Source organism: Coregonus clupeaformis, chromosome 13 (assembly GCF_020615455.1).
Source record: "Coregonus clupeaformis isolate EN_2021a chromosome 13, ASM2061545v1, whole genome shotgun sequence".
NCBI lineage: Eukaryota > Metazoa > Chordata > Actinopteri > Salmoniformes > Salmonidae > Coregonus > Coregonus clupeaformis.
In genome coordinates this window covers 35,474,271-35,495,058 of record NC_059204.1, presented here as the reverse complement: position 1 = coordinate 35,495,058, position 20,788 = coordinate 35,474,271, and the positions used below count along the sequence as shown (strand labels likewise).

Below are 20,788 nucleotides of genomic sequence, written 5' to 3'. Positions count from 1 at the left end.
AGGGAGAGAATACACATTTCACAACGTCTATTGATTTTCTACCCTGTTTACAGTCAGAGCAGTATAATACAAATAGATGGAGAGTAAAGAGTAATAGATGAGACAAATTAGATAAAGACGTTGTGGGCTAAAATGCAAGTTATTTACTACTACTTCAATGTACAACAGCCTGTTATATGTTACAAAAAATTATTAAGTTAAAAATACACTGTAGTTCACAGAAATGTGTTTATGGCTATTATTTCCCCACAATTGTTTAAATTATTCAATTGGAGTAATTCCAGTTAGGAGCACTGGTTACTTGTGTAGGTACTGTATGTAATGCACATGGCATAAGAAAACACTGAAAAAAGTTAAAGGCATTCAATCATTGCACTTCCACCCATTGCATGACTCAGATTAAGATTAGATCAAATAAAACAGCATCCCTGTACATATTGCCCAACAGAAAAATATGATTCTGTACAGGCACTTATTGTCAGCTACATACTGGTAGTCACATTCATATGACTCATACAAACACTCATTCATACAGACATAAATAAAACACTGATTACTGGGACACAATAAAATACAATAATACTGTAGATACACACTTACAGGGGGGTCATATGGAATTGTTTTAAGATGGTCATACCATGGATCATTTAGCTATTTGATGAACAATTTTAGGACCCCTGTCAGTGTAAAAAAATAGTAAAATATATTAGCTCTGTGAATTTATCATGAAGAAATTGCATAGCATACAGAACAAACAGGAATGGTTGCTAAAGAGATCTCCTGAGTTATTCCATGGCATTTTAGCATCCTCGCCTTTAGTCTTGCTCCTGTCACAGCAGCATTAAAATGGGAACAGATATGTAGGTATCATAAGTAAAGCTATCAACACAATTGTCCTAATCTAACCTAATCTTTCACAAGGATGGATTTTACAGAAATAAAGTATTTTATTTACTTCAGAGTACTTTTGAATATGTTAGGGTGAGTTAATGCATAGACTGGTTTAGATTTGTAAATATTGCTACAAATTCCACAGTGGCTCCAAATGGGGCATCAGTGCAATCTGAGAGCACATCCTGACAGTCCCATGTTGATGACACTGTGGAGAGTTTGTCAGGCAGATGTAACATAATGCTACAGATTGGCACTCTAAATTTGAGTCATTGTGAGCCGTAGGCAGCACGTGTGGGTTGTCTGGCCATCTGAGAGCTCAAAGCTTTGTCTCTGTTTCTCTCGCTGAGAGCACAGGGAAGGAGCCCCGTATCCTAGCAACTTCCACTGCACAGAGATGGCCAAACACTTTGCAGTACCACTCAGGTGATTGTCCCCTGAAAAAATGACAACACAAGGTCAAATAAGACATTCTGATCCAATTACATACTTCAATAGCAGGGAGGTTCACCCACTCCTCAGAAATACATTTCAATGGCATTCACATTTAGATTATCTTTCACACAACAAATCTATGTTGCACAATTATTTTCATGGTAATTATGACTATGTTTAAATGGCAAGGTGCCAACTAATTGCATGAGCTCTAGGTCAACATGTTGTCCATAGGCATCAATTAGCCATTTAAATCATCATAAAAAACATGGTGTCCAGTGGAAATTAATGCATAGCTGGTTTCCTACCGGAGGTCCGCTCTGCAGTACTGCGTCAGCCTGGACCGGTCTATCCCAGAAGGCTCAATCAGGACCCGTGAGGTGAGCAGCACTGCCCGTAGCCCCGCCTCCAGGTGAACGTTGTCATGGTCCACAGAGGAGGACACTAGCAGACATAGGCCCTGAAGAAGGTCTCTACACCACCGCCTAATCAGGAGAAAAATACAGCAAGGGTCATTACTGTCTTCTTTGGTTTCAATCACCAGCCTGAAGATTTAACAATTCACCTTACTGAATCAACAACATGTTGACTACCCCTGAGCAAAGGGCAGACATAAGTATGATTGGCCTCTGGCCACTCTGCCCTTCTGTCCATGTCTCCCAATCAGGCCTTGGATACAGCACCTGGCTAGACAAACAATTATCAAACAGCTAATTTCGTCCGCCATGCGTACCTCAGCACTACATAGTCCCTGCGGGGATGAGGTGCCATGCTGTCTGTCATATAGTGATACACCTCTGTGTTGTCCTCTAGAGCCTCGATTACACGGCTGTGGAGCAGGTCGTCATCCCACAGGTGGCGCTCACGCAGAACTCTGTGCAACACTGTCTGGGGCGGGGCCTCTATCTCAGTGGTCACTTTCCAAAGACGAATGGGATGGCCATCCCCTACCTGAAGAGAACAAATAGATTGTGATATTATGGTTCAGGACTGAACAGTATACTGTAGCTTTAACAAGCTAGCTAACATGCCTTCACTCTTCAAAGTGGACAGGATTCACTTCATTCCAACAGCAAAAGAAGCTATGCCAAATGGTAAATTCATTTTCCAGTCATACAATGATTGAAGGCCACACTGTCGTGACAATGTAGGGCAAAATCAAAGCTCAATTTCTCTTCAAAATATTTTTTTTTGTCAAACATGCTGCTGTGATTGCTAGGGGGCCCCCAGCCCCAAAAATGTAGAAATGTAATATTGTATATATTTGTTGGAAGTGACATTGAAAAATAGTCATCAATATATATTTTATATATTTTTTATTTTATTTTTGATGGAACTCAGTCAGGGTCTGGACTTTTTTGAAAGTTGTTCATTTTTTTAACCTTTATTTAACCAGGTAAGCCAGTTGAGAACAAGTTCTCATTTACAACTGCGACCTGGCCAAGATAAAGCAAAGCAGTGTGATAAAAACAACAACAACACAGAGTTACATATGGAATAAACAAAATGTACAGTCAATAACACAATAGAAAATCTATATACAGTGTGTGCAAATGTAGTAAGTTATGGAGGTAAGGCAATAAATAGGCCATAGTGCAAAATAATTAAGATTTAGTATTAATACTGGAGTGATAGATGTGCAGAGGATGATGTGCAAATAGAGATACTGGGGTGCAAATGAGGAAAATAAATAACAATGTAAATAACAATATGGGGATGAGGTAGTTGGGTGGGCTAATTACAGATGGGCTGTTTACAGGTGCAGTGATCGGTAAGCTGCTCTGACAACTGATGCTTAAAGTTAGTGAGGGAGATAAGTGTCTCCAGCTTCAGAAATTTTAGCAGTTCGTTCCAGTCAGAGAACTGGAAGGAATGGCGGCCAAAGGAGGTGTTGGCTTTGGGGATGACCAGTGAGATATACCTGCTGGAACGCATACTACAGGTAGGTGTTGCTATGGTGACCAATGATCTAAGATAAGGCGGGGATTTGCCTAGAAGTGATTTATAGATGACCTGGAGCCAGTGGGTTTGGCGACGAATATGTAGTGAGGGCCAGCCAACGAGAGCGTACAGGTCACAATGGTGGGTAGTATATGGGGCTTTCGTGACAAAACGGATGGCACCGTGATAGACTACATCCAATTTGCTGAGTAGAGTGTTGGAAGCTATTTTGTAAATTACATCGCCGAAGTCAAGGATCGGTAGGATAGTCAGTTTTACGAGGGCATGTTTAGCAGCATGAGTGAAGGAGGCTTTGTTGCGAAATAGGAAGCCGATTCTAGATTTAACTTTGGATTGGAGATGCTTAATGTGAGTCTGGAAGGAGAGTTTCCGATCTAACCAGACACCTAGGTATTTGTAGTTGTCCACATATTCTAAGTCAGACCCGCCGAGAGTAGTGATTCTAGTCGGGCGGGCGGGTGCAAGCAACTTACTGTTAAGAGTTAGAAAGTAGAATACACAAGGTGCAATTTCGAAATGTGGTAGTGCATCAGCAGTTTTCTACTCGTCATGTCAGTCACTGACAGTCACTCAGTTAGCCCATGTCAGCTCAAATTTAGGGGGATTGCTAAGGTAGTCTAGTCAGCTATCTAAACCTTGTAGTAAACATCACCAAATTCCCGACCGGGCACGCAGGGCATGTGCCCAGGAGCCCTGACCTCCAGGGGGCCCCCATTGATTTTGTTAGTCACTCTCACTCAGATATCTTATGAACATGGTATAAGACATGGCAAAATGTGTAGAATTGCAGGACATTACCTTTGAAACTGCAAAATGTTCTCTCCGCCCATGGCAAAATTAGTAGAATTGCATGCAATTAGTTTATAAACTTCAAAATGTTCTCTACACCCCGTGGCAAAATGCATAGAATTGCAGGAAATTAACTTTAACACCCCTACCAAATCTCGCTTAGGGCCCTCAAAAGGCTAGAGGCGCTTCTGCCTGCAGGCAAAACTAATATTAGAATGATTGAGCAGTAAATTCTGCTCTTGTATGAGAACAGACAGCATTAGTATCAGCATGCAGCAGAGTCACTGAGCCGTACCTTCTTGTAGGTCAGCTCTGTGTTCTCTGGGCCTGGGGCACTGTGCCATCCTTTGCTCTTCTCTATGGCCTCCCTCAGTACAGCCTGGATGTTCTCCTCCAGGTAGGCTCTGTAATCCACAGGCTCGCCCATCATGTTCAGTCCCAGGCCGTGGAGAGGGAGTGGCTGGGCGTCTGCTGCGACGTAGGAGTTCTGCGACTGCAACATCATCTCATGGAGGATCTGTCACACCAAATAAGAGGGCAACTGGGTTATTTTAAAAATGAATTACAGAGATGTATATAGCGGTTGTCATGTACGTATAGTGTAGCCTACTGAATTCCTCTGAAAGTACATCAAGTTAATTTCCGACATCACATTTATTCTATGTACGGTACACTGTGAAAATATGTTTATTTCAGTCATTCTAAAATAAATGCTTTCTTAAAAATAAACCATTCTTTAAATGACTCACATTGTTTCAACATTAGTCAATGCATCTGGATGGTGTTTTGTTAGAGACTGATTGTCCTGAAGGATCATGCTATTCAGAACAGAGATCATATACTTCAAGGACTGTAGATGTATTCTGTATAATACCTGGAATAATTTCTTGCACTCCACAATCATGTGGCTGAGCCCTTGACTGGCAGCCATGTTCTCACTCAGGTCCTTGTGGTCCGGTTTTCCCTCTGCCCCCTTTCGGTGGATTAATCTGCCAGAAAGATGGAACACAGTCAACACACATCACAATCATCCTCTGAGCTTTGAGTTCAACAACAGTACAATGTTGTCAATATGCAGCATTTTGATGAGGAAATAGTCAAGAGGAAAACAAATGGTCCAACACTGTCCAACCTCTGTAGTTTTGTTTGGGCTCCATTTTGACATGACACATCCATGAGGATGTTAATAAGCAGAATTTTAGTGCATTTATTTAGCCAATAGGAAAACAACTGGTACAACACTGTTAGTCCTAGGTAGTTTTGTTTGTACAAAATGTTGACTTGACACATCAATGAGGATGGGTAGAGCACAGCCACTATAATATAATATAATATAATATGCCATTTAGCAGACGCTTTTATCCAAAGCAACTTACAGTCATGTGTGCATACATTTTTACGAATGGGTGGTCCCGGGGATCGAACCCACTACCCTGGCGTTACAAGCGCCATGCTCTACCAATTGAGCTACAGAGGACCACTAAAGCACTCATGTTCCCTAATTGTGATGGATGTAGAAGTGCAAGAGAATACACCAGAGGGAGCTCTGGGCGTCATTTAAAAACACTGATTACAAATGATCCAGCTGCAAAGGCATTAAGGCATTAAGTGCCATGCAGCACACGCCAAAACAAATCAATACATGCCATGATACACACATACAGTGCCTTGCAAAAGTATTCACCCCCCTTGGCGTTTTTTTTCCTATTTTGTTGCATTACAACCTGTAATTTAAATGGATTTTTATTTAGATTTCTTGTAATGGACATACACAAAATAGTCCAAATCGGTGAAGTGAAATTAAAAAAACAACTTGTTTCAAATTATTTTAAAAAAAAAATAACAGAAAAGTGGTGCGTGCATATGTATTCACCCCCTTTGCTATGAAGCCCCTAAATAAGATCTGGTGCAACCAATTACCTTCAGAAGTCACATAATTAGTTAAATAATGTCCACCTGTGTGCAATCTAAGTGTCACATGATCTCAGTATATATACACCTGTTCTGAAAGGCCCCAGAGTCTGCAACACCACTAAGCAAGGGGCACCACCAAGCAAGCGGCACCATGAAGACCAAGGAGCTCTCCAAACAGGTCAGGGACAAAGTTGTGGAGAAGTACAGATCAGGGTTGGGTTATAAAAAATATCCGAAACTTTGAACATCCCACGGAGCACCATTAAATCCATTATTAAAAAATGGAAAGAATATGGCACCACAACAAACCTGCCAAGAGAGGGCCGCCCACCAAAACTCATGGACCAGGCAAGGAGGGCATTAATCAGAGAGGCAACAAAGAAACCAAAGATGACCCTGAAGGAGCTGCAAAGATCCACAGCGGAGATTGGAGTATCTGTCCATAGGACCACTTTAAGCAATACACTCCACAGAGCTGGGCTTTACGGAAGAGTGGCCAGAAAAAAGCCATTGCTTAAAGAAAAAAATAAGCAAACACGTTTGGTGTTCGCCAAAAGGCATGTGGGAGACTCCCCAAACATATGGAAGAAGGTACTCTGGTCAGATGAGACTAAAATTGAGATCTTTGGCCATCAAGGAAAACGCTATGTCTGGCGCAAACCCAACACCTGTCATCACCCCGAGAACACCATCCCCACAGTGAAGCATGGTGGTGGCAGCATCATGCTGTGGGGATGTTTTTCATTGGCAGGGACTGGGAAAATGGGCAGAATTGAAGGAATGATGGATGGCGCTAAATACAGGGAAATTATTGAGGGAAACCTGTTTCAGTCTTCCAGAGATTTGAGACTGGGACGGAGGTTCACCTTCCAGCAGGACAATGACCCTAAGCATACTGCTAAAGCAACACTCGAGTGGTTTAAGGGGAAACATTTAAATGTCTTGGAATGGCCTAGTCAAAGCCCAGACCTCAATCAAATTGAGAATCTGTGGTATGACTTAAAGATTGCTGTACACCAGCGGAACACATCCAATTTGAAGGAGCTGGAGCAGTTTTGCTTTGAAGAATGGGCAAAAATCCCAGTGGCTAGATGTGCCAAGCTTATAGAGACATACCCCAAGAGACTTGCAGCTGTAATTGCTGCAAAAGTTGGCTCTACAAAGTATTGACTTTGGTGGGGTGAATAGTTATGCACGCTCAAGTTTTCTGTTTTTTTTTCTTATTTCTTGTTTGTTTTTTATTAATTTATTTTGCATCTTCAAAGTGGTTGTGATGAGTGTGATAGAAGGAGTCAGGCGCAGGAGGGTAATCACTGAATGCAGAGTTTATTCCGTCGTACACACATAGCGCTGGATAGCGACAAACAAAACAGGCACATGGGAAATATCTACCCTGGCAATACAAGGTAACGGTAGCTCCAACAATAACAGGCACAGGGGAAATATCTACCCTGGCAATAACAAGGTACAAGTAGCTCCACCGAGCTACACTACTCTCACAAATAAACAATCACCCACAAGGACAAGGGGGGCAGAGGGAACACTTATACACGGACTAATGAGGGGATAAGAACCAGGTGTGTGTGATTGACAAGACAAGACAAATGGAATGATGAATAATGGAGCGGCAGTGGCTAGTAAGCCGGTGACGACGAACGCCGAAGCCTGCCCGAACAAGGAGGGGAGGCAGCCTCGGCGGAAGTCGTGACAGTGGTAGGCATGTTGTGTAAATTAAATGATACATTTTAATTCCAGGTTGTAAGGCAACAAAATCGGAAAAATGCCCAGGGGGGTGAATACTTTCGCAAGCCACTGTGTGCAGACACACGCATACCAGTACATACCTAGGGGAGGTGCCCTCCTTCTTGGAGACGTTGAGGTGCAGGATGGAGGGGGCCAGGCACACGGCCAGGTTCCCAGCTGTCATCTGGTTCTCCTCAGCAGAGGCGATGTCACTGAGGAAGAAGAGCAGGGTCTGCAGGACCTCCCGGTTCTCGTCAGGCAGCAGGATGACTGCAGCCTGGGCTGCCTGAAGACGCATGTCCTTAGGGACACCTGGGAAATACACATGACAGATACATCACCATCTTTGGAATCTCTGATGTTCTGATGTGTAAGATGGTAATTTGACCTAGAACACAGACCAAAGCTGGTGTCTGAACGTCAATTGTTATGTTGGTTTTAAGATCTTAGCATGATAATGATGAAAAAACTGATGACATCTGAATGCACCTGGTAATTATAGCAGTAGACATTCCATATAGATTATAACCAGACATCAAATCTAGACGATGGCTTAATGCCATGTTTGTAAAACCTCCATAAATCCTAACTGTAGCTGTAAGTCCTAGCTGGGGGACATCATAGAGTACTGTATCATTATTATGCCTCTCAATAAGCTGATCGACTTCTCAGAGGAGACTATCTAGTGACTAGATAGTCTCCTCTGAGAAGAACCCTGATCTAGTCAATTATTTAAATCTGATAATTATGTGCTGAGGGGTAATCTGAAGTAGACACAGGAGTTCAGAGCTTTCCTGAGTGGGTGGGTGGGGAGCACTTAGAGCAGGTATGGGCCCGTCAGTGTAAAAAACTCCTCATGAGGGGCTGCAGTGACTTTCAGTGACTGACATAACAAGAGAAAAACTGCTGATGCACAACTACATTTCAAAATTGCACCTTGTTTATTCTACTATTCTAACTCTGAACAGTAACGTTTTTTTGGGGTAGTAGGGGGGCCCGTTTTTGGAAATTGATCCATGGGCCGACAAAATGGGGGGGTCACCCGCAGGCCGCCAGTTGCCCTCCCTGACTTAGAGCTACTGACTCACACTGGTAGATCTGCAGGAAGGTTTCAGTGAGCTTGGTGGTGAGGACGGGTTCAGGTCTCTGAAATACTGTTTCAGCAGGTCGGCCACATCATAGGCTGATTGGCCCTGGTAGCTCACATTGTCTGGAGAATTTTCATTCAGCTTCCGCAGAGTTTGGATCCTAGACTTCACCCCAGACTTACGGAAAATGCCAACCTTGACAGGAAAAGGAGTGAAAAACTGTTGTTAATGTCATTGGTGTATTAGCATAATTCATACACTTCAACGCATTATCATATATAATGTATCACCAAGCACATGAAATCTCACTACAATGGAAATAACATTACATATCTAGAGTGGAACACACACTAAAGTTATAAGGTTATACACACACTGTAGCATGAGGGAACACATTATCACTTTGAGGGGATGAGAGTGACAGTACCTTTTCCAGACATTGGCTGCGGAGGTAGCGCATGGCCTGCTGAATGCTCTGGGGTAGGGGTTGCCCACTCCTTTGGACATTGATGATTGGCGGGACACCAAAAACCTGCTTGTCCCTGTAGTCAGGGACCTTACTTCTTTTCATAAACTTAGGAATTTACCTGCCAAAACGGAGGAAAAGGGTGATTAGATTCAATCTTTTCATGTAGATATCAGCATATAGGTTGTTAGCTGAAATATATGTAATAATTCATATCTCTAAATTCATAACAGACTCTGTAGCAATGTATTTTTTTTTTCATACGCCTATTTATTTCTGCAACAACACACTCACTCATCACAAATTGTAAGCAAGCTAGTTGCCTCCTAAAGACATGATTGACATCGGCCGAAAAGGGTGGGCTATCAAGTGTTAATCAAATGTTATGCTGCAGCAGCGGCAGTACTGTTGATATTTAAAATAGGTAGCTTGCTACATACACTCACGCATTTCAAGACATGTATGGTGCATTCGGAAAGTATTCAGACCCCTTGACTTTTTCCACATTTTGTTACGTTACAGCCTTATTCTAAAATTGATTAAATAGTTTTTTCCCCTCATCAATCTACACACAATACCCCATAATGACAAAGGAAAAACTGTTTTTTATAAATTGTTGCAAAAAAAGAATAAAGATGGAAATAATACATTTACATAAGTATTCAGACCCTTTACTCAGTACTTTGTTGAAGCACCTTTGGCAGCGATTACAGCCTCGAGTCTTCTTGGGTATGACGCTACAAGCTTGGCACACCTGTATTTGGGGAGTTTCTCCCATTCTTCTCTGCAGATCCTCTCAAGCTCTTTCAGGTTGGATGTGGAGCATCGCTGCACAGCTATTTTCAGGTCTCTCCAGAGATGTTCGATCGGGTTCAAGTCCAGGCTCTGGCTGGGCCACTCAAGGACATTCAGAGACTTGTCCCGAAGGTTGCTGTCCTGTTGGAAGGTGAACCTTCGGCCCAGTCTGAGGTCCTGAGGGCTCTGGAGCAAGTTTTCATCAAGGATCTCTCTGTACTTTGCGCCGTTCATCTTTGCCTCGATCCTGACTAGTCTCCCAGTCTCTGCCGCTGAAAAACATCCCCACAGCATGATGCTGCCACCATGCTTCACTGTAGGGATGGTGCCAGGTTTCCTCCAGACGTGACGCTTGGTATTCAGGCCAAAGAGTTCGATCTTGGTTTCATCAGACCAGAGAATCTTGTTCTCATTGTCTGAGAGTCTTTAGGTGCCTTTTGGCAAACTCCAAGCGGGCTGTCATGTGCCTTTTACTGAGGAGTGGCTTCCATCTAGCCACTCTACCATAAAGGCCTGATTGGTGGAGTGCTGCAGAATTGGTTGTCCTTCCGGAAGGTTCTCCCATCTCGACAGAGGAACTCTAGAGCTCTGTCAGAGTGACCATCGGGTTCTTGGTCACCTCCCTGACCAAGGCCCTTCTCCCCAGATTGCTCAGTTTGGCCGGGTGGCCTGCTCTAGGAAGAGTCTTGGTGGTTCCAAACTTCTTCCATTAAAGAATGACGGAGGCCACTGTGTTCTTGGGGACCTTCAATGCTGCAGACAATTTTTGGTACCCTTCCCCAGATCTGTGCCTCGACACAATCCTGTTTCGGCACTCTACGGACAATTCCTTCAACCTCATGGCTTGGTTTTTGCTCTGACATGCATTGTGAACTGTGGGACCTTATATAGACAGGTGTGTGCCTTTCCAAATCATGTCCAATCAATTGAATTTACCACAGGTGGACTCCAATCAAGATGTAGAAACATCTCAAGGATGATAAATGGAAACAGGATGCACCTGAGCTCAATTTCGAGTCTCATAGCAAAGGGTCTGAATACTTCTGTAAATAAGGTATCTGTTTTTTATTTTTTATACATTTGCAAAAATTTCTAAAAACCTGTTTTTGCTTTGTAATTATGGGGTATTGTGTGTAGATTGCTGAGGAATTGATTTTATTTAATCAATTTTAGAATAAGGCTGTAATGTAACAAAATGTGGAAAAAGTCAAGGGGTACTTTCCGAAGGCACTGTATGTGCGGGGGGTGGCGAACTTGATGAGTAACGACGACTTGCGGGCAGTGGGTTCAGAACAACAACGACAAAAAACATATCCCCTCCCAAAACGGCAAGTGTGAGGTCAAAGGGCAGGTGCTCAGGCACAGGTAGACTATCTGTGCACAATCCTGACCACAGGTAACATTATATATTTTCCCTGGACATCTGATGTCTTTTTTTGAATGAAAACTGTTTGGTCTAACGGTTTCCATTTCATCTGATGAATATTCACATAATACTTTTTCAACTGAGGGATGAAGCCTAATTGTGTGAGAGCACATGGCTTATGATGCAAGATAAATTAAAGTTGGAACCTTTTAGGATGGAGATTAAAACACGCTAATTCATTGCTGACAACTGAGTGTGTCCTAAAATGGCCACTGCAAAGATAATAGTTTCTTTATGTTGGAAAATGTGATTTATTTTGGCGAAGCATGAATCATCTGAATAGGAAATGAGAGCCTGAATGAGAGACGATTGTGAAATTGTACAAATCAAACTTTTTAACAGCCTGCTTTATGAAAAGCCGATTTTCCTTTTATACTACAATACATTAGCTGCACAAATGTAGATCAAAGGCCTTGCCATATACAATACAATTCACTTTAAAAAGCAGTATCCTGACCACAAAAAAGCAATACTTGAATCTCTTGAAATTAACCTTTCATTCCCTGGACAATTGCATTTCAAAAGGACAGTATAATAGAGTGCATATAGTGCACTTCCCTACATATAGGCCTTCATCTCCATTTCAGTCTCCACTCTCCAGTTTCCAAGGGCCCTGCACTCACCAGCTCCAGCCATGTTTGTTGGGTTCGCAGTACTTCTCCATGATAGCAGTGAGCCGGAGCAGAGAGAACATCTGCAGCAGGTTGAGCTGAGCGGCTGACTGGCGGTTAATCTCCTGGGAGGCTGAAGTCAGGCTCGGCCTGTGAGAGTTCTGGAAACTATGCCACCGTAGCTTCCTAGAGAGAGGGGAAATGCAATGGAAATAAAGGTGAATGTTGATCGATAGAGAATTCTATAAGTGTCCATTTGTGGTATTTCCTAGAGACGATTAAATTGATTAATTCATGTGTCTTTACTATTATACTCTGTCTAAACTTCAAGAGCTATTTAAACATTTGTAAAAATATGGATGAACCTGAACATGTTATCATCTTCATGTTTATAAAATAATGTGTATAACAATGTACACTCGGTGACCAGTTTATTAGGTACACCACCCTGTTCACGAAAATGGTTAGCTCCTACAGACAGTGAGTCACGTGGCCATGGCATGCTATATAAAGCAGGCAGACAGGCATCGAGGCATTCAGTTACTGTTCAATTGAACGTTAGAATGTGCAAAACGAGTGACCTAAGCGACTTTGAATGTGGTATGATCATCGGTGCCAAGCACGCCGGTTCCAGTATCTCAGAAACGGCCGTCCTCCTGGGCTTTTCACGCATGACAGTGTCTAGGTTTTACCGAGAATGGGGCTACAAATAAAAAACATTCAGCAGCAGTCCAGTGGGCGAAAGCAGCTCGTTGATGAGAGGTCGAAGGAGAATGGCAAGAATCGTGCAAGCTAACAGGCGGGCCACAAACAGGCAGTACAACAGTGGTGTGCAGAACTACATCTCGGAACGCACAACTCGTCGGTCCTGGTCACGGAGCGGCTCCAGTGGGCATGCAATCACCAACACTGGGCAATTGAGGAGTTGAAAAACATTGCCTGGTCCGACGATTCCCGGTTCCTGTTGCACTATGCTGATGGCACCGGAGGGAATGACGGCCGTTTTACAGGCTCCTGACCAATTGTGCAATTTTGTGTATTTTCTTGCGCTTATCTTAACTTTTTTTGTACATAATGTTTCCGCCATAATTTCCTATGACCAAAAAGAGCTTCTGGACTTCAGAACAGCTATCACTAACCTCCATTTGGATGAGGACTTCTATTTCAATGAGTCGGTTGAAAGACATATTGATTATCGCGGACCAGGCCCAAATCCCCGACACTCGAAGGAGGAGATGGCGCCATAGAGGCCGGCGTGCGGGATACCTGGCGAGACTATGTCGGAGAGAGGATATGGTAGTAGGTGCCAGGCGCACTGGTTTGTGTCAAGAACTGCAACGCTGCTGGCTTTTTCACGCTCAACAGTTTCCCATGTGTATCAAGAATGGTCCACCACCCAACTTGGAACAACTGTGGGAAGTATTGGAGTCAACATGGGCCAGAATCCCTGCGGAACGCTTTCAACACCTTGTAGAGTCCTTGTCCCAATGATTGAGGCTGTTCTGAGGGCAAAATAAATCCCGCTACACCCTCCAGCAAACCATCAAACAGGCAAAGTATCACTATAGGACCAAGACAGGTAATCTTTCTAAATGACTGTAGCCATGAAAGCTTTGAAAGGCTGGTCATGGCTCACATCAACACCATTCTCCCAGACACCCTGGATCCACTCCAATTCGCATACCGCCCCAACAGATCCACAGAGTGTATAAAGCTGTCATCAAGGAAAAGGGTGGCTACTTTGAAGAATCTCAAATATAAAATAGATTTTGATTTGTTGAACACTTTTTTGATTACTACATGATTCCATATGTGTTATTTCATTGTTTTGATGGCTTCACTATTATTCTACAATGTAGAAAATATTCAAAATAACGAAAAACCCTGGAATGAGTAGGTGTGTCCAAACTTTTGACTGGTACTGTGGGTAAACTGGAATATGACTAATGAATTAACCAGGGTGATTTTTCCAGAACTAGACAAGTGTTGTCCTTTCCATGGTAGCAAAATCTTATCTAATTTGGCTAACTTTCTATTAAAATGTATTGTAGTGAGATAATTTCTTTCTTTCGGAATATGAATACCGAGTATGTCCACTTCACCGTCGGGCCATTTTATTGGTGAACTACACGTTCATGTAAATTGTGTATTTTTTAGATATCCAATATGTAATATGGTGCACTTATCATAATTCTGTTTTAATCCTGAGAGGTTAGAAAAATAATCTAGATCCTCTATGAGGCTGTGCAGGGATCCAAATCGTGGATTTAAAAGAAAACATGAATCGTCAGTGTACAATGACACCTTTGTTTTTAAGCCCTGGATTTCTAGCCCCTTGATATTAATGTTGGATCTAATTTTAATAGTTAACATTTCGATGGCCATATTAAATAGATATGCCGATAGTGGGCAACCTTGTTTTACTCCTCTTGTCAATTTAATACTTTCTGAGAAGTAGCCATTATTTACTATTTTACACCTGGGGTTACTGTACATAACTTAAACCCATTGTATAAGAGATTCTCCTAAATTAAAATAGTCCAGGCATTTATATATAAATTCCAGTCGTACTTTAACAAAGGCCTTTTCAAAGTCAACTATGAATACCAGGCCTGGTTTCCCAGATTTTTCATAGTATTCTATTGTTTCCAGTACTTGTCTTATATTATCTCCAATGTACCGTCCATGTAAAAAATCTGTCTTATTAGGATGAATAATATCTGACAATACCTTTTAATTCTATGCGCTATGCATTTTGCTAGGATTTTGGCATCACAACACTGAAGTGTAAGGGGTCTCCAATTTTTTAGGTGGACTGGATCTTTATATTTACCACCTGGGTCATGTTTCAGTAATAATGAAATGAGACCTTCTTGCTGAGTGTCTGATAGTCTAGCATTTTTATAGGAGTGGTTAAAACATGTTAATAACGAACTTTGAGTACATCGTAAAATATTGAAGGCTTTAATTGCATCTTTAAATATATTGAAGGCTTTAATTGAAGGCTTTAATTGCATCTAGAAGTTCCTCCTCTGTAAATTAGGCCTTCACATGACTCTTTCTCTATAGCTGTTAATTTTACATTGTTAATAGAAGAACAATCCTTACAATTAACTTCTGATAGTGGAAATGGAGGAGACTGAAGTACTTTCCTTCTTCTTTCAAAATATTGTTTGGTGAATCATGGATGACTCCGTTATTTGTAACAAGTTTCTGTAACTTCTTTTTGGTAGCATTTCTATGTTGAAGATAAAGAAAAATAATTTGGTGCATTTTTTCACATATTTCATCCAGTTGGCTTTATTTTTTAAAATATATTACACTTGATCTTTCTTGAATAAGTTCCTCCATTTCTTTTTGTTTTTCCTCTAAATTATTCTGTGCCTCCATGTTACAGTTGTTATTGCTATCGATCTGTACTGTTAGTTCCTCTATTTCCTTTTTTAGGATAAACTCTTTTGACCTAAATTGTTATTGTTTTAAAGATGAGTATTGAATTGCATGGCCTCTAAAAGGCACATTTAAAAGTGTCCCATACAATAAGGGGATCTGCTGTGCCTATGTTATGTAGGGAAATCATTCAGCCTACAGTAGCAGCCAATGTGTGGTGTTTAATGTAGGCCTACATTCCATGAGACTTTTGAAAAAAACGTGCAGGCTTGACATTAACCTGTTTATCCACTTCAGACAAGGACGTGACTGAAAATGTGTTGTGTTGTTTGATGCAAGAAACCACTTTAAAAAATGTAATGCATTATTATTCCCATACCATTATTACAGAGAATCAGACAAATTATGCTACCCTCTGCCTATTGACTACTTAGCTTATTCAAGCCTGTCTCAAAATACAACACTGCCCCTTTAAGACAAAAAAAAGTTATTTTATCTGAAAATGTACACGTTTGTGCTCTTGTAGGAAGAAATCACTCCCCCATTGCTGACTGCATATGATCTATAACTGGCCTAATTACTCACTAACTAGCAAAGGATATTAACAAATATGCACACCTGGCTACATGCAGCTCTCATTTTGATCTCAAAACAAGCACATCATGACCGCTCATGCTGTAAACACCAGTCCAGTTCAAAGTGAATGGCACAGATCCATATATGAGAATGGTCTATTTGTATATAGGTCTACTGCAGCTCTGATTGGTTATGCCGCACAGGTCGTTATAGAGTACGGGCAGAGTCATGCGTCCGATGCGTTCTGCCTACAACAAAATCTCTTGAATAGTTAGTTTTATATGCTAAGTCTTGCATAGTTAGTTTTGTTTCGGTATGTTCCATTGAACGTGGCTAATATTGCGTTGATTCAATCACAATCCACACAGTAAAGGGAAAAGTTGATAGTGTTAACTAAAGGGAAAAACTCTAGAAAGTTGAGTGAAGTTCAATCTCGTGCTTGTCTGCGCAGGCTGATATTTATTCTGCGCAGCAGTCATGGGGGACAGCTTAGAGGGAATATTGTGCCGAGCATGCCCCCATCCACATCAACGGGGCTATTATGGAACAGGTAGAGAGCTTCAAGTTCCTCGGTGTCCACATCACTAAGGAACTATCATGGTCCACATATCAACACAGTCGTGAATAGGACACGACAACGCCTCTTCCCCCTCAGGAGGCTGAAAAGATTAGACATTACATTTTATTCATTTAGCAGACGCTCTTATCCAGAGCTACTTACAGTTAGTGAGTGCATCAATTTTTTCATACTGGTCCCCCGTGGGAAACGAACCCACAACCCTGGCGTTGCAAGCGCCATGCTCTACCAACTGAGCTACACGGGACATGGGCCCTCAGATCCTCAAAAAGTTGCACCATTGAGAGCATCCTGACTGGCTGCATTACCGCTTGGTATGGCAACTGTTTGGCATCCGACCGCAAGGCGCTACAGAGGGTAGTGCGTACGGCCCAGTACATCACTGGGGCCGAACTCCCTGCCATCCAGGACCTCTATACCAGGCAGTGTCTGAGGAAGGCCCTAAAAAATTGTAAATACTCCAGCCACCCAAGTCATAGACTGTTCTCTCTGCTACTGCACAGCAAGCGGTACTGATGCACCAAGTCTGGAACCAACAGGACCCTGAACAGCTTCTACCCCCAAGCTATAAGACTGCTAAATAGTTAGTTAAATAGTTAACCAATAGCTACTCAGAATATCTGCATTGACCCTTTTTGGACTAATCTCTTTTGACTCATCACATACACTGCTATTACTGTTTATTATCTATCCCATTGCCTAGTCACTTTATACCTACCTATATGTACATATCTACCTCAATTACCTTGTACCCCTGCACATCAACTCGGTACTGGTACCCCGTGTATATAGCCAAGTTATCGTTACTAATTGTGTATTTATTCCTTGTTATTATTTTTCTATTTTAAAAACATTTTCTACTATCTCTATGCATTGTTGGGAAGGCCCGTAAGTAAACATTTAGTCTACACCTGTTGTTTACGAAGCATGTGACAAATACAATTTTATTTCATTTGAGTCAGGATTTGCCGTAAGTAGCATGAGTCCATGGCCCCATCCTGCCTGGTGTCAATGATACAGGCTGGTGGCAGTGGTGTAAACGTTAGGTCCCTTGATACCAATTGAGCAACGTTTCCATGCCCTGAAGAATTCAGGCTGTTCTGGAGGCAAAGGAGGGTCCGACCTGGTACTAGATGGGTGTACCTAATAAACTGGCAGCTGAGTGTATGTTTACCTGCTTGGCCTGGTTAAGGAAGCGCCCACTCCTGAGTCCCTCCTTTCTCTCATCTCAACATCCTCCACTTCATTCAAGGAGTTTCCTGTGCTGTCGTAGTCACTGGCTGTCATGCCTACATCTGACATAGACTGGTCCTCAAAATGGAGGCTGGAGGAGCATGTTGTTTCTCTGGTCTCGTCAGTGTCCACCTCCTCATGCCCGTCATTGAGCTCCTGACACACCCTCTTGGACCACTGGTCTATATTCTGCTGAAGGCCATGGACATGTTGAAGGATATCATCCAGATGCTCAAAGACCTTTTCTCTCAATTCGTCTGAACTGCTACTAGCCTCAGGCATATTTTCATAGATGCTCCCCATGGAGGAACACAAGTTCCTTCTTCTAGGAAACATGGTGAAGTCCTGGGACTCCTGACTGCTGCCCAGGGAAAGGTTGACGTCCTCCATCTGCCATCTACCCAGCTCGTGAAAGGTGGAAGAAGTGCACAGGCTCTCGATGGATAGGGATTTGGGGAACGTGCCTGGCTTGTGGTCCATTGGCAGATGAACCAGACAATCTAGTCCATTTCTATAGCCACTCTTCTGACTAACCTGTTTAGCCCCCTTCCACCCGCCCATCTCATAGTCCTCTAGATAGAGCCAACTGTTCTTCACCTTAACTGGGGACCTACGGGCTGTACTCCGACAGATCGTATGGGCCTTTCTGCTGTAATTTACACTGCTATTTTCTGTAGTGTTCTTTTTTAAACCAGGTAGACTTTCATTGGAAGTGCAATGCAAACTGCCAGGGGTTAGAGGGAGCTGCAGCTGATTGGTCACAACTTGGCCATCTGTCGCTTCCCTCTCTTTATCTTTTCTCTTGAACGACTCCATTCTCCTCAGGAAGGTATTGGAACACCTCTTGGTCTTCTCTCTGCTGACAGGAACAGTGACCAGGTCTTTGGGAAAAGCAGGTTGGTCCTCACTGCTCAGGGTGGATCCGTTGGGAGAGTGGGAGCCATGGGAATCATGGTGGGAGGTGAGGGTGTAGGGCTCTGCCGTGCTGGTGACCTGACTGGAGGGGGTTCCCCTGCTGGACGTGGTTCCTCTGGCACTCTCCACACTCAGGCTGCTGCTGCTGTGGGTGGAGGTGACCTCCAGGTTACTGAAGTCACTCAAGATGCTTTTGCTACTGGCTGAGGCCCTCATGGGGAGCAGGGTGGTGGAGGAGAGGACCTCCACGCTAGGGGAGATATGCGTGGAAAGGGTACGCAGTCGTGACCACGTCTTACTCTCTCGCTGGAAAGCCCAGCGGTCACTGATAGCACACAGGTCATCCTCCTCTGAGTCTTCACTCTGCATTAGATGAGAGAAAAATTGGAGTAAATTTTTTAACATGGTTATGGATGGATAATTTACATTGACAAGGGCTATGTCTACGTGCAAAGCAAATATAGACTTACTTGAGCATGTAAAATAGAATATAAACCATTGATAATATACAAGTGTAACGATCCCGGCTGTCTGAGTCGGGTCCTGTCTGGTGACTAGTTTTTCCTGTTCGTAATCTCCAGTTTCCCGAGGGTTCGGGAACGCTCCGGGGAGCGCTCTGGTTTTCCGCACCTGCATCCCATCAGCAATCTGCACACCTGGTCCTGATCATCACCCTTCTTAGGCTCTGGCCGAACATCCAGTTCCTGCCGGATCGTTAGCTATGAACAGTATGTTTGTCAGCGTGTCAGCCTCTGAGCCCTTAGTTAGTTTTGTTGTTTTGCACCTTGTTACTTGCTGTGTACTGACCTCCGTTTTTGTTCTGTCTGCAGTCTCTCACCCGGAACCTTCACCCAACCTCTGCCTGATGGTCGGCGGCTGCCGAGCCAGTACCGGACCAACCACTGCACCCTCAACAACCCATCCACGCCACCCGCTCTGTTCCCTGGATTATTCAGCCTCACTCGGAATCTACTAAATAAACACTCACCTTTCTCTCAACGTACCTTGTCCTTGTCTGCTTCTGGGTTCTGGCATAGTAAACCGTGACAGAACGATCCGGCCAGTAATGAACCCAGCGGACCTGGACTCCGTTCGCCATGCTATTACCCAGCAGGAGAAGATGTTGGGCCATCATAGCACGGTACTACAGGAGATCGCGTTGTCAGTTCGGAACCTTTCTACCGGTCTGGCGGAGGTCCAGAACCAACGTAAGTGTCCGGTGGAGGATCCACTACCGGTTTCACCCATCTCGCCTGCCGCTTCTGAAGCTGTGTCCATCCGTGAGCCCAAGGTTCCGACGCCGGATAAATATGAGGGGGAGCTGGGAAGATGCCGTTCCTTCCTTATGCAGTGTGGATTAGTGTTCGATCTACAGCCCTACTCTTATGCCACAGACAAGGCTAGGATAGCCTTTGTGATTGAGTTGCTGCGTGGTCGAGCGCTGGAGTGGGCTTCAGCCGTTTGGGAACGACAGGATCCCTGCATGGCTTCATACCAGGGGTTCACGGCCGAGATGAGGAAGCTCTTTGACCATTCCGTCCGAGGGAGGGACGCAGCTAGGCGCCTGTTTTCGCTTCGCCAAGGAACTCGCAGCGTGGCCGACTTCGTGATCGAGTTCAAGACGTTGGCTGTGGAGAGTGGGTGGAACGAGGAGTCGCTGCAAGCGGCCTTTTACCAGGGTCTGTCGGAGCAGCTCAAGGATGAGTTGATCTCCTATCCGGAGCCCTAGTGACCTGGACAGCTTGGTAGCCTTGTCTATTCGGGTGGATAATCGAGTCCGAGAGCGAAGGAGGGAGAAGCAATGGGGTCCGTCCAATCGATCAGCTTCTCAGTTCCCAGTCGGGTCGGGTGGTGGATCAGAACACGTCGATCATTCTCCACCACAATGGATTAGTGGAGAGGTCCTCTCTCCCGATTCTGAACCCATGCAAGTGGGGCGGCACGGGTTAACCAAGGAGGAGCGTCAACATAGACGTA

General features: G+C 43.5%; 1 pseudogene; it reads right to left on the bottom strand.

The window, feature by feature from the left end:
* Positions 1–16: 16 nt before the first annotated feature.
* On the bottom strand, positions 17–19,180 carry LOC121578987 (annotated as a pseudogene).
* Between the last annotated feature and the right edge of the window lie 1,608 nt (positions 19,181–20,788).